This window comes from Mesoplodon mirus (assembly GCF_964341445.2).
Source record: "Mesoplodon mirus genome assembly, chromosome: 17".
In the NCBI taxonomy this organism is placed as follows: domain Eukaryota; kingdom Metazoa; phylum Chordata; class Mammalia; order Artiodactyla; family Ziphiidae; genus Mesoplodon; species Mesoplodon mirus.
The window spans coordinates 24,765,325-24,780,084 of NC_138993.1; the positions used below are offsets into that span (position 1 = coordinate 24,765,325).

A 14,760-nucleotide genomic window follows, 5' to 3' on the forward strand; every position below is an offset into this window, starting at 1 on the left:
TGTTTTTACTACTGTATAGCAGAGGGAACTATACTCAATATTTTGTAATAACCTAGAAGGGAAAATAATGTGAAAAAGAATAGATATATGTGTGTGTGTGTGTGTGTGTAACTGAATCACTGTGCTGTACACCTGAAACTAACACAACATTGTAAATCAGCGCTACTTCAATTTTTAAAAAATCTGTTTTTAAACTCCAGTGCCCTGTAACTTTTAAACTCTTATGCTAAATGGAAAGCATCAGCCTAACATTTTATACTTCCTCATAAAGCATTTCTTTATTCCTGAAGACTCTAGGCATAAGTGATGTCACTCGTAATTTATGACATGAGTTGCTTTTAGCAGTACTCTGATCTGTGTGTTATTATTGCTATTATGAAAGTAATTGTAATTGTATCACTCCTGAGACGATAAAATAAAGTTTTTGTAGGTCTGTATGCAAAGTATTTGAAGAAGAAGATTATTTTACTGCCTACCAAATGTAGCTTCAAGCAAGAACTATTGTGCAGGACCTTTTATAGACATAGATGAAATTCCTTTTGCCATTTGAACAGTGTTTACATTCAGGAAAGTTCACAGTTAAGTCTTTGACATACTGTGAAAGGATCTTTTGTTCTCTAGAAAAACATACTTCCTCATCCTTTGAGTCACCTTGTTTTTATTCCCTTGTTTACTTTTCAGGGGAAATAATGCCCACCCACCCCCCAACCTCCCCCCACCAAGTAATGTCAAGGGAAGAACTGTTTCAGAAATCAAGATTGTTCTCCAAGAGGGAAAAGGGCTTGGTTATTGGCAGAAAAAAATCAGAAATATTTTTAAAACCTGACCAAGATAAATAATGAAATCTCAAGCTTCAGAAAAATTACTTGGGTAGGATTTTTTCCAAGGCTAAAAAAAAGGGAATCTTTTTTTATCATCATAATTAACAGTAATCAGGCTCAGGAAATCTGAGACACTCTACTTGGGGCTACAGACAGAGTCCAGAGGCACACTTTTCTATTGTGTCAGTAAAGAGCTCCTCTGCTAACCTGTGTTAGATTCTCTAAGACATGCATCACTTAATGTTTCCTCCTGGTTGGTGGGATCCAGAACTAGTTTTATGATAAACTCAGACTAAGGCCACTCCTGTCTAGAGTTTCTTAGTGATATTTATTTATCAACAGAAAATGTGACTAATTCCATGTGTGACTTCAAAACTGATTTTGAAAGGAGGAAACATTGCTCTTTTGTTCATCACCATATGCCCAGTGCTGGCACAGTGCTCTGAACTTACTGGACACCCAGTAAACATTTGTTAATTGAATGAATGAAATAAATACATGCACTTTCAGGAGGACAATTTCAAATAACAGTCTTTTTTTTTGGTATGCGGGCCTCTCACTGTTGTGGCCTCTCCCGTTGCGGAGCACAGGCTCCGGAAGCGCAGGCTCAGCGGCCATGGCTCACGGGCCCAGCCACTCAGTGGCATGTGGGATCTTCCCGGACCGGGGCATGAACCCGTGTCCTCTGCATCGGCAGGCGGACTCTCAACCACTGCGCCACCAGGGAAGCCCCAAATAACAGTCTTTTGAATGAACACATGTGCTTGCTTCTTTTTGAGTCTTATTAGTCTGTAGATATACTCTATGTGTTAGTGTGGTTATATATCCTTACCTAATTTGCATAAGTGAAAGATTACTTGAGGTTTAGGGATTATCTATTCAAACCCTTCTTCAGTCACCCTATACCTGAGTCATCCAGAAAAATGAGAAAAATGTATCCTAAAAGCTTCTATTCCTCATTTACATCCTAGCTTGTACCAATAGCAGGGCATCAAAGGCAGTAATCTTCACGCTCTAGGACATTTCCATCAGAGGTATTTTTGGTCTGTAAATGCTAAACAGAGATATGCTTTACTACTGTTAGAAAAGCTGGTGTGTCGTATGTGGGACAAAGGAAAGGGACTGAAGCATGCCTGTCACTGTTAAGCCTTCTGTACTGTCCTCCATTTACTCTTTGTAGCTCTCCATGTGACAGGCGATGATATCCCCATTTGACGGATGAAGAAACAGGATCTCATTGTGTAATATGGCGATACCTAATGTCCTATGGCCAGTAAGTGACACTATCAGCTTTGTATCACAGAGCAGGCCTTGAGTCTGCAGGTCTTGCTCAAGATTAGCTGGTATAAAACTGATTCAGACCATATACAAATACTATATTTTACTAACCTTATGGAAGAGATGTTAGCGCTTTGAACCAATGTCCAAATAACTGGTATTCATTACTTTCTATAAATCTGACATATATTAAGAAGGAAAAAGTGATTGTTTTTCAGAAATATTCCTCACTTTCTTAAACCATGATACGCTTTATAAAACATTGAATTCTGTAACTCTCAAGAACACACTTATTATTTAAAGACCATGTGATGACAGAATAAAAAAGAATCTAATAGACCTGGCTTTTGGAATGAGATGGACTGGGATTTGAGTCCTAGCACCACCAGTTAATAGCTGTGTGGCAATAAGTTGCTTAACTTCTCTAGGCCTTGGATTCCTGGCCTGTGAAGTAGACATAACCATGCCTAATATGGAGAATCATGAGTATTAGAAACAATATATATGAAGTACCTGGATTGCAGGGCCGGGGTCATGAATGTATTGTTCACAGTCTCTCCCCAGTGCCTGGAACAGGCACATGGGAGACACTCATCATCAGTATACATTGAGTGAATGAATGAATGAATTCTTCTCAGCAGCAAGATTAGGTTCCATTGTTCAACTCTGCACATATAAATCAGGAACATTCTTTCAGACCCTTTAAAGAAAGAAAAAAATAGTACACATTTTCTTCTTTGCATTCTTGGAAATGCCTTTCTTCTTCCAGATGAAATATCACTTTAACAAGTGAACAGTAAAAGTAATTGAAGAGCAAAGCCTAAGTTGGAATTTTTAGGCAATGAACTGCCTTTTCCTTAGCTCTTTGGCATATTTTATTCTCATTTTTTAAGCTACCCATCTCTCTCAGATCACTTGGAGCTGCCATACGGCTAGAAATGTTTTGAGTCTCCTTCATGCCACATCTTTTGCAACTCAGAGCAAACGTGTTTTCAAGAGCTCAGAAGTCATCAAGTTCTCATTCCAGCTGCCAGAGCCATAAAGGGGCTGCAGCATTCTGGGCAGAGGGAGCATAGCGTTAGGAAACATCAGTTTGGGATTTGTAATACTTGCAGTACCACTGAACTTCCTGTGTGAGGTCACGAATGAACAGCAAATCATGAGTGTTGGTATAAGAATGGGACATAAGTGTTATTATAAGAGTTATTATAAGAAAATAGGGCTTCCCTGGTGGCGCAGTGGTTGAGAATCTGCCTGCCAATGCAGGGGACACGGGTTCGAGCCCTGGTCTGGGAGGATCCCACATGCCGCGGAGCAACTGGGCCCGTGAGCCACAACTGCTGAGCCTGCGCGTCTGGAGCCTGTGCTCCGCAACAAGAGAGGCCGCCATAGTGAGAGGCCAGCGCACCGCGATGAAGAGTGGCCCCCGCTTGCCACAACTAGAGAAAGCCCTTGCACAGAAGCGAAGAGGCAACACAGCAAAAATAAATTAATTAATTAATAAACTCCTACCCCCAACATCTTCTTAAAAAAAAAAAAGAGTTATTATAAGAAAATGGAGTGTTATATAAGAGTGTAGAATTCTCATTCAACCTAAATTTCAGAAAATATCCTTGATTAAAATCCTGAGTTAGTTTTTCCCAATGCTGATATTAATCTGATATATATCTGGCACATCTCTACGGAAAAATGAATGTTTTGTACTAACCAGTACCTTTTTCACACTCAGAAAATAAAACAATGGTAATAATAGCTAACAGATACAGCACTTAGTGCGGCCAGGCACAGTTCTTGGTGAGGATGTGTCTTAACTCTTTTTAACCCCACAGCATCCCTATGAAGTAGGTACCTTTATTATCCTCATTTAATAGATGGGGTACCTTACGCAGCTAATAAGTGTCAAGAGCCAGGATTTGAATCCAAGCAAACTGGTTCCAGTGTCTGTGCACTTAGCCACTACGTTAGAGGACTTTTTTTTTTTTTTTTTTTTTTTTGTGGTACGCGGGCCTCCCATTGCTGTGGCCTCTCCCGTTGCAGAGCACAGGCTCCGGACGCGCAGGCCCAGCAGCCATGGCTCACGGGCCCAGCCGCTCCGCGGCATGTGGGATCTTCCCAGACTGGGGCACGAACCCGTGTCCCCTGCATCGGCAGGTGGACTCTCAACCACTGCGCCACGAGGGATGCCCTAGAGGACATTTTTGAGTAGCAGGAATACAGGTCTCTGTTAAGACTGAAAAAAAAATATATTCGATCATCCAAGAGAAGTGCCTATAGGCAAGGCAGACCACCCCTCTACACTCCCTGACCAGGGATCGAACCCATGCCCCTTGAGTCTTAACCATTGGACCACCAGAGAAGTCCCGACACTCTGTTTTTCTTCACGTGCAGCATACCTAAGTATCACTTGTAGATTGAAGGCTGATATGAGGAAATCCTCTGAAAGAGCCTTCCAAGGATTCTCCCAAAACTAAGAACATTCACCTCACTTCCCTGGGGGAAAAAATGCTGTAATATAATAGCACAATACAAAACATCCGAGTTAGTCAGCTCCCATACTAAAGTTCTTACCTTCAGATTCTGATGAAGTCTGTCTTTATGAACTTCCAAGCAGAATTATTCGGTTTTACGTATACTAGGAAACAAGAAAGGAGATAGCAGATTCACTCCGTCACAGGGGCTTGTTCCTTAAGAGCTGCACTTACCCAAACTCACTAAAACATTTCCTTGTGGGAGTGATCATCCCGCTAGGGCCTCTTCCAGCACATGGGCCACCATGCAGACCTAGAGAAAGGCTCTTCTGGCGGGAGGACGGATTGCCAAAAGGCCCTCTCTGGATAAGCCAGTTAGGAAAAAATAGCCACTTCCTCCAGGCTGCTCACCCCAGAGCCTAGCGCCGGTGATGGGAGCACAGTGGGAATTTCAGCCCCAGTCACATGGCCTCAACGTAGGCTCACCCTGTACAGCCCCAGGCAGCTGCCCCATTGCGGACACACCAACTACCCAGGCCCCTGGATTCTTTAAACTCTGTGCCTGTGTTAACTCATCCCAAAGCCATATACATGAACCTTAACTCCCTGAACGCTGTTAACAATGGAAAGAGCCAGGTGGAAGTGGCGCTTGGAAGGAAACCCAGCTCCAGGCAATGAGAAGGAAGCTTCGCGTTCATTCATCACTTAACTGCCTGTTGAGAATCTCCTGTGCGCCAGGCATTTTACTGGATGCCAGCTGTTCAAAGACAGGAAGTCCTGAATGTCTGTCCTTACTGTCAGGAACACAAGCAAAATAGAGAATCGGGAGTGTGATGGCTGATGGTGGCTGGGAGTCCAGGTAGAAGAGGTACCGGATCAGGCAAAGGGATCCCTGAAGCTCCAGAGAAAGGACAAGGCAGGGAACCAGAGCAGAGATGCATGCGATAGGGAACCAAATTGGGGCCTGGTTGCCAGAAGAGGGATCTAAGGTAGGGGCTTGTCCCCAAGGGAAAAGGCAAGGGATCAGATAAGACAAAGTGCAGAGAGAGTGGGACCAGCAGCAGGACTGGCTTGAGACTGGGTGGGATTTGGGGCTAAGGCCATAGCTGGCAGGACCACCTTAGCCTAAGACCTATAGAAGTACCTGAAAAAGCTGAAATGTGTCTATTATGCTGTAAGTTTTCATAAAGAGTTGTAAGAAACAGCTACCAGAAAATTTATTGGTGAATTATGCAGACAATATTCAAGTTTCCAATTTTTTTATTTCAAAATTTTAAAAATTCTGCTTTCAAAAATTGTTAGTATGGGCTTGGAACAAACAGATCTTTATAGACAAATATAAACAAACATGTATGGAACCTTCTATCAGATGGTGAGAAATGTATAACCTAGTATTGCCTGAGGCAATTGCTGCCCAGAAACAGAGTTTAACTCAATATGCAAATGGCGTAATAAACTCCTCCAAAGGGTTGGGTTCTATCTACATGCTTGGTTAATATAGGATGATCATATAATTCCACGTATAAGAATGAAAGGGGTGCTATTAATAATTACATTGGGACAACAGGCATTAACAGGGACTGTCCCAGCCCAGCAGGACATATGATAAACTGGTTATTAGTCATTTCATTTCTATTTGTCTTATTTTATGTAGAATGCAGTTTTGTAGGATCCCTCTGATATTTTGGAAATATAAATTCAGAATATATGATCATATAAAACATTTGCATACCAGGAAAAGGTTTTCCCACTCCTCCCACTTACTGTTTTTTTTGTTTTGTTTTGTTTTGTTTGCGGTACGCGGGCCTCTCACTGTTGTGGCCTCTCCCGTTGCGGAGCACAGGCTCCGGACGCGCAGGCTCAGCGGCCATGGCTCACGGGCCCAGCCGCTCCACGGCATGTGGGATCCTCCCGGACCGGGGCACGAACCCGCGTCCCCTGCATCGGCAGGCGGACTCTCAACCACTGAGCCACCAGGGAAGCCCCCCACTTACTGTTTTTTAATAAAAGTCTTCTTTGCATTATAAACCCATAATGCATTCTAGAACACCACACAGTATGAATTCCAGTTAGCATGGCTAGCTCGCTACCTGAGATCTTTGGGTTGCCATGGGAGACGTTATTCTCATGGTCAGAATCTCCCAAGATTGATGGAAATTGCTTTCTTTTAATAAATAGGAAGAACATAGCAGCCATCTTAAAACTAATCATCGACACCACAGCAGTAACGGCTCCTCACCGGTAAATAGATGTTATAACCCTTTACAGAAAAGCTGAGCCAGGACACCTAAGAAGATTTAGAATTCCAAACGAACTTGACCTGCTGTACATGACCCTAACTGAGCAGGTCCCCCGAACATCAAATTTCTAAAGAGATTGCAAAGTGAAATAATCTATCTGACTTTGACTAGCACCATAATTTTTCTCAAAACCAGTGATCTCTAAATGCTTTGAAAACTAATTATTCTTTATAGAGTTAATCTTCTAGTTGTAATTTGTTCTGTTTTATTAATACTTAAGGTTACCTTTTCTCTGAAAGAACTGTTACTCTTACTCGAAGTGCTTATTCTAGTACACTCCTTCCCCCAGGAAATGCCTCCAACCCTTTTATCCAGTTCCTGCCCACAAACAATGTAACTCCCTTGCTCTTCTTCTTTGTCGTTTGTCTTCATTCAAGTAGGTACTTAAAGATTTTTTTACAATATACATATATATCTTGGAAGAAGAAAACAAGGATTCTTTGGAACAGAAAGTGTGCTGTTCTGTGTAAGCGTGTTGTTGATAAACCCACTGGTTATCAGAGATCAGGACTGGATAGGAGAACTTCTCAGACTGATTCCCTGTTTCCCTCTAACCTGTTTTTGTTTATCTCGTCCTCTGTTTTTGTGGGTTTGTTTTTTTTTTAAGCAGAATGAAGCAATTGTTTGGATACTTTACTTCAATAAACTGGAAATATCACTTTCCAAGAGTAATCTAACGTTTCATCATCACCAGAATAAGCCACTGGCTTGACTTATTATCTGGTAGTAATTGCCACCAAACAAAAGATAAATCCGTAAGAAGCCTCCAACTTTGAAATTTATTCTCCCTGCTGTTTTAAATATAAACAAATCAGATATTGGACAGAAGCTCCAGTTTTAGCATTAAGTAGCCCGGTCACTAGATAAAACTCATCTAGTGTGTTTAAAAATAGGCCAAAAAGCTAGAAATGGAGATTTTTAACTAGCAAGCGTATGATTTTTAAATCACTAAATTGGTTCTCCTATGTGTTTCAGTTAATCTACCAACACTTTGAATGATTACTATTTTTGCCAGATTGATTTATTTTCCCTCTTAGTCTAGCCATCTTTCAGGTTTAGAACTTTCAGGTTTATTGAGCAAAGGGAGTATCCTAAAAAAATTCATTGCATCTTGGTTTGTGTAAGTGTACCAGCAGGAGAATTTTATCAGTCCCTCGGGGTGACTCAGAGCCCTTCAGGTCTGGCTGCCTGTTAAACTATTTCTCTTTATTTATGGTCTGTGTAATGTGAGGGAGAGCGAAAGTTGGCCCTCGTGAGCGTTCCCTAAGCCTGCACATTGCTTTGCTTTTGCTCCAAACACTGACGTGAGTAGACTACCACAGACCAAAAGGTCACTTTGCCATTTTGTTCAGATTGAGAAATACTTTAGATAATTATCTGTCTTTTGTATCTAAGAAGAATAGGAGCAGGGGGAGGGAGTTGTTTCATTTCCTTGAATTTCCTTTGCTAGGCTGCATGGGGCTCTCTTGAAATTGTGAAACAGTGGAGATGCCGCCCACCTCAAGAGCACATTGCTCCCAAGCATGGCCCACCCATTTGCTGATAGGTTGCTGTTTCTGGAAATCCTTTGTTCTTACAAAGATAGCTCATTTTATGCCCTGAGAGTCTACCTCAACGTGTATGAGGCCGATCTGTATAAATTAGATAATATTTCCTCCTCAACTATTTCAAAGGTTGCAAACATTTATTGAAAGGCACACCATGTGGTTCAGCTATGGGCTATGGGCTGGTGCCTTTAAGGTGCCCAGAGAATGGAAGAGGGAAAGCCACACATGGGTGAATAAGACTGTTGTGTCACAAAGGACAGTAAAGAGAAGGTTAGAGTGCAGTGAGAGCCCAGGGAAACGAAAGCAGCTTTTGTTTGGGAAATTTAGGAACGACTTCTAGAAGGTGTCATTTTCAGGATTACACTCCTCATGTCCAGATACCTGCAATTTGTCCAAATTATAGCTTTGGATTTCATTAATCTACCTTCCTTATCATTTTTTCCACAACCAGCCTATCTCTCTCATACTTAATCATCTCCAGACAGATGGCTATATTCCACAAAACTTCTATTTAAAGGAACGTGTTTGGAAATTTTTGAATTCTGTTGACTTTTTAAAAAAGTCTTTTAAGCCTGATCTCCATAATGACTCTCATACAGTCCCTACTTTCTTCAAACTTCAAGCTACACTCCCTCATATTCTCAGACAATATTTCAGTCTTGTGCTTCTGAAAGCAAATAGAAGTGACCAGAATGCAGCTCCTCCAACTTCCCAGGCTCAGATGTACAAGCCCGCCTGCCTGCCCGCAGCTGTGCCAGGATCCCTGCCCGCTCCATCAAAGGCCAGTCTCTCCTCCCACCTTCACAGGCATTTTGCTCCATCCTTTGTCTCCTTCGTTCTCTCTCCTTTCTGGATCCTTCCCGTCAGTATTTAAACACGCTCTAGTGTTGTTCTAGATGCCACAGATCTCATTTGCTATCACGCTAATTTATGTGACTCTAATCTCTTTCACAGCAAAGCCTCTTAAGAGAACTTTCTACACACACAGACCTCCAGTCACTCACCTCTCCATCTAATGACTCCTGTCCCCTTCCCCCGCCTTCTACAGAATTGCCCTTGCTGGAGTACCAGCTAACCTCCACATGGTTGAATTCCATGGGTACCTTTCCAGTCACCATCTCTTTGGCCCTCACGAGCATTGAACTCTGCACTCTCTCTGTGTTGAAGCCCAGTCTTGTGTTGGCTCCCATGTTAACCACAGCCTCTTCCTGACTCCCCTTTGCCTCTCTTGCCTGCCCTTCTCAGTCTCTTTTGCTGATTTATTTCTCTCCTGGGCCACTACCCTTTTCATTCTGAATGCTTTTTTCAGGAAACTTCATTCACTTCCATGACTTCAGGTGGTTGGTGCTTGTAAAATATGCTAACAAATAAAATAGAGAAATGGTGGGAATTTATAAAACTGTAAAAAAAAATAGAGTTCTCACTTTTCTTCTGTTTCTTAATAATTAATAATATGTCTCTACTGCATCATATATTTGAACAATACTTTATGTGTTTTGAAAGCATCTTTGCATAGATATAAACATGTTTCAAACTGGAAACGACACATGGGGGCCTCTCTGAGTACAGCCCCCTTCGTTCTGTAGATGCAGAAACTGAAATACAGAGAGATTAAGTACTTTTTCTAGAGTCACACAGCTGCTTTGTGTCTTACATGAACCTCACAACAACTCCATGAGGGCATGTGCACTTCTTAACTACTTAAGAGATGAGAAAGCTGAGGTTCTCAGAGTTTGAATTTTGCCCATTTGCATAGCTAGAACTGGAACTCAGGTAACCTAGTTTCCAGGCTGCTGGCATGCTCCGTACTGCTTCTCTGTGTTCCTAGGATTGGTACAATTAAATTATATCCAAAATTAATTAAATTATATTTAAAAACTGAGATTGTCTTTAAAAAGTGAGAGGCAGGGGCTTCCCTGGTGGCGCAGTGGTTGAGAGTCCGCCTGCCGAGGCAGGGGACACGGGTTCGTGCCCCGGTCCGGGAAGATCCCACATGCCTCGGAGCGGCTGGGCCCGTGAGCCATGGCCGCTGAGCCTGCGCGTCCGGAGCCTGTGCTCCGCAACGGGACAGGCCACAGCAGTGAGAGGCCTGTGTACTGCAAAAAAAAAAAAAAGAGAGAGAGAGAGGCAAACACACAACAACTGAAGAGTGGACCATTACAGCACGGCCTGATTATGAGGAAGAGTAAGAAGTTAGGAGGAATTTCACATGATAAAAATTCTAAGTGTTTATCTAAAGACTGAGGTAGATTGGTAGGGAGGTAGGCAGGTAGGTTGGTTTTTTAAATGTACCTGCTGATTACTGGTGAACTGATACCACAGTGATCAATGCATTTCTCCTTGATGTTCTCCAATAAGGGAGAATAAGTTTAGGAGTGATGACCCCTAACTACTTCTTTGATTATTGGGGTTTCCACATAAAGCTCAGTGTGCTCTCATTAGCTGATTCTACTTTGACTTGGCAGAATGGGTGGGTTAAGGGATGAGGCATTTCATAAACCTCAGTGAATATGCCTTCATGCAGGGAGATTGTACGGGGTATTGTAGCAAGAGCTGTTTGAGCACAGACGAAGGTCCCTCCATGTCAGCTATCACCTAATCCCCTTGTGTCCAGCTCAGCACCCCTCCTGCTGTTCCTTCTGCCTGAAATCCCCAGCCTCCTGGACTGCCCACCTCTTTCTCTTCCTTCAAGATTCTTCTTGGGCATTGCCTCTTCCAGGAAGCTTTCCCTGATACGTGTCCCCTAGAAACTAACACAACATTGTAAATCAACTATACATATATATATATATATATATATATATATATATATATATATATATATATATATAAAAGATTTAGCTCACTTTCACTTTCCCATCCCTACTGTATGATACACAGTTAACATCTCCCTACCCCTGCTATATGATTTACACATCCTCTCAATAAATTTGTACTGGAATTTTGGTTAAACCAGTGTTTAGCGTTCATACTGTAAGGAGTATCAACCAGAAGAATCATGTAGTGTACTTAAATTACATTTCTGCCAGTCATGCCCCTTGATTTTCGGGTAAAGAAAGCTAAGAGGAGATAAGTAACTTGGGCCAAAACCATTTCACCAGTTAGTACCAGAACCAAGATCAAAAGCCAGTCTTCGGGCTTCCCTGGTGGCGCAGTGGTTGAGAGTCCGCCTGCCGATGCAGGGGACACGGGTTTGTGCCCCGGTCCGGGAAGATCCCACGTGCCGTGGAGCGGCTGGGCCCGTGAGCCATGGCCGCTGAGCCTGCGCGTCCGGAGCCTGTGCTCCGCAGCGGGAGAGGCCACAGCAGTGAGAGGCCCACGTACAAAAAAAAAAAAAAAAAAGCCAGTCTTCTAATTTCCAGTAAGATGCTTTTTTCCATGACATCGAGCTGCCTCTTAAAAAAATTTTTTTAGTTTAGTCTTAGTGAATCAATTTGAAGAAAAACCAAACTTTTACATGATTATATCAAAATATTCTTTACACTTAACTTTTATTTTACTCAAATTGATTTCCATGACAACTCATATTTCCTATAAACTAGGATCAAAATAAATGTAGATAAGGATCCCTGTGTAAAGAATTTAGAACTAGAAAGAATTTAGTCTGGTTTGTCACTTTGAAAATGAGTAAAACTAAGGCCCAGAAGGGTTGAGTGATTTGCTCAGCATCACACAGCAAGTGAGGCTTCAGCTGTCAGGCCAGTCCTCTGCTGCGTACCACCCTCCTCTGAAACACTACTTAATTCTTCTCAGGCACTTTCTTTCATTTAAAATCTGTCTCTTACACATGCCTGACCTCATTCCCTATCTACATTAAACTTACACAGCCCTAAAAATGACATTAAGACGTCAAAATATGTCGGAAGTGGGGTATAAAGCATGTTTCTTAAAACCAGGGTTCTGATAAGCTACTGTGCCCGGCTGCACAACTAGAACACTACCCTGTGTTAGCAACTGGGGTACATGATGTCAGTGGAAGGGGACAGGATGAAAACATTCCTAAGTGTCATACAGCATTAGCCACACCACAGAAGTCAGCACAGACACTGGGAGGACGCAGGGGAAGTCTGGCTGCCACTCGCTCACCGCAGTTCAGCCCCAGGGCCCCAGGTTAATTTAGGGTCTCTGTACTTTGTCTTACGTTCTCTCCTCTTCCCTCCGATGACCCGTTTCATTGCCAGGTGGCCAGGTCACGGCCACACATGCACAGCTTCACATCTGGAGTCCTCAGATGGGGGCACAGAGCGAGATGAGTGGGGTTGGGGCCCAGGGAGAGGAGGGGAGCCACGCGAGACAAAAATGCAGAGGGAACTCGCTCGGGGGGGCATCCGGGGCTCTGTCCTGTAAGGAGTGTGAGTTCCAGGGTGTAAACAGGAAACAGACAGAGTCACACTGTTGAAGAAACCGGAGAACTCACACAGAAGAGAAAAATGACAAACTCACTTGTGTTTTATTACATAAACCCCTCACCAATTACAATCATTCTAGGAATCGTTTGTGTCTAATTACCGTGTAGCTCAATATCAATGATACATAACATAATTTGTGTCCTATAACTATGGCCTAAATTTCATTAAAAAGCTTTACCCTCTGGTATTTAGTGTTCTAAGTTTGTTGCTCACAAAGAGCCTTCACAATCTAAAGTTCAAAGAATATCTTGCAAAGCAAAACCCAATGGTATTCTTTTCTCCTCTCCCAAATTTCCTGCTTTCCGATTTGCCTCCTTTGGTTCCAGGACAGCAGTTATCAGGCTTCCATATATTCTTGGGGGCATACACCCCGCTGGAGCCATTCTGCAGCTTTGGAATGGCCACAGAGGCGGTGCCTGTCATGCAGCCGTTCACTTATTCACCACACATTTACGGAGCTTCTGCGATACGCAAAGACCAGGTGCTAAAGCTGATACGAAGAATAAGACCCAGTCCTGCCCTCTGGATGTTCACATTGTAGAACTGATGCCACTTTATATATGTGGCCACATTTTCCAGTGCACAGCCCATAGCACTGATTTTTATCACTTAAAGAAATATTTTCTTTAACAATGTATGTGCATGTAGCCATACAATAAATGCATACATTCTAGTTATTCGGTGTATGTATTTTGCCCACACTCTAAGTGGTGTTTTACACTCTCAGTCCATTTGAGCTAGTTCAGCAGCGTGGAAGGGTCCCTCACCCAGTGAGCTTAGAACACAGAACCATAATTGCTCTCAGCCGGTGAGTGACATACCACATTCTCCTGAGCTCTGTGTATGTGCAGTGCATATAGCTTATTTCTCTATGGCCTCTCTTTATGCCAGTGTTTTGTATTCTGGGTAATAGTTTTGACTCATCATGGTTGTCGAAAAGTGTGGGGGACCAGGGGATAATGGGGGGAGGGATAAATTGGGAGATTGGGGTTGACATATACACAATACTATATATAAAATAGATAACTAATAAGAACCTGCTGTATAACGCAGGGAACTCTACTCAATACTCTATAATGGCTTATATGGGAAAAGAATCAAAAACAAAAAAAGGAATGGATATATATTTATGTATAACTGATTCACTTTGCTGTACACCTGAAACTAACACAACATTGTAAATCCACTATACTCCAATGAAAATTGGGGAAAAAACGTGTGGGAGAATGCTGGGCCCCCTGGAAGCAAAGGAAGACTGTCTTGCTCGATGTGAAAACACAGGTTTTACAAGAACTCCATGTGCCTTGAGGAAATGGTTGAGGAAACTCAGGGTAAACATCAGTAGACAATGACTTCATAAACATTTAGAGTCTGAGATGATGAACCAACAATGGTATGAAGAATAGCTGGAAGAAATGATGGCTGGTGACATAACCTGACTTTAGCATAAACAAAACGGAAAGCCATTTGCCAATGTTTGATGATGGAAATACCTCTCCATGGGGAGGATGCTATGATAACTTGTCCAGCACTGATTCAGTTAGCATTCCTATTTTCAGAAGAGAATTCCCCCACGCTAAATGTGTTTGCATGAAGATGTGCTCAGTGCTTTCAAGAATTTTTAGAACCTGGGTCTTATTAAAACCCCCTTTTGCTTCTCCCCACCCTAGTGGTAGGATGGCTTTTCTACCCACCCTTCCGTTTCCTAGCTACACTTAGCACCTCAGAGAATTCTGTTGACAGGGAAAACACAATAGTTTTAAAAACTGCCAAGTAGGTTTTGTGTTCTGGGAGGAGCACAAGGGTTGGGTATGAGACTGAAATCACCTGGCCAGGAAATGCCAGGGGAGATCATTTAGCTTCAGTAATAAAGCACGTGACAGTAGATGTCTCTTGCCAGAGCCACCTTGTATATAACAAAACCAAAACATTTGCAT

General features: G+C 42.5%; 1 protein-coding gene and 1 long non-coding RNA gene across 7 annotated transcripts in view; one reads left to right on the forward strand and one right to left on the reverse strand.

The window, feature by feature from the left end:
- LOC309792660 overlaps positions 1-5,938 on the reverse strand; it is a 42,918-nt gene extending 36,980 nt beyond the window's left edge. For 2 of the 3 annotated variants that reach the window (XR_014291752.1, XR_014291753.1), the window contains exons 1-2: positions 4,668-5,938; positions 2,613-2,799 (exon numbers count right to left, since the gene is read on the reverse strand). This is a non-coding gene — a long non-coding RNA (uncharacterized lncRNA). The remainder of the gene's footprint in view (positions 1-2,612; positions 2,800-4,667) is intronic. The other variant, XR_014291751.1, reaches the window with a different exon arrangement.
- VWA8 (von Willebrand factor A domain containing 8) overlaps positions 1-14,760 on the forward strand; it is a 369,162-nt gene that overhangs the window by 299,170 nt on the left and 55,232 nt on the right. The window lies entirely within an intron of this gene.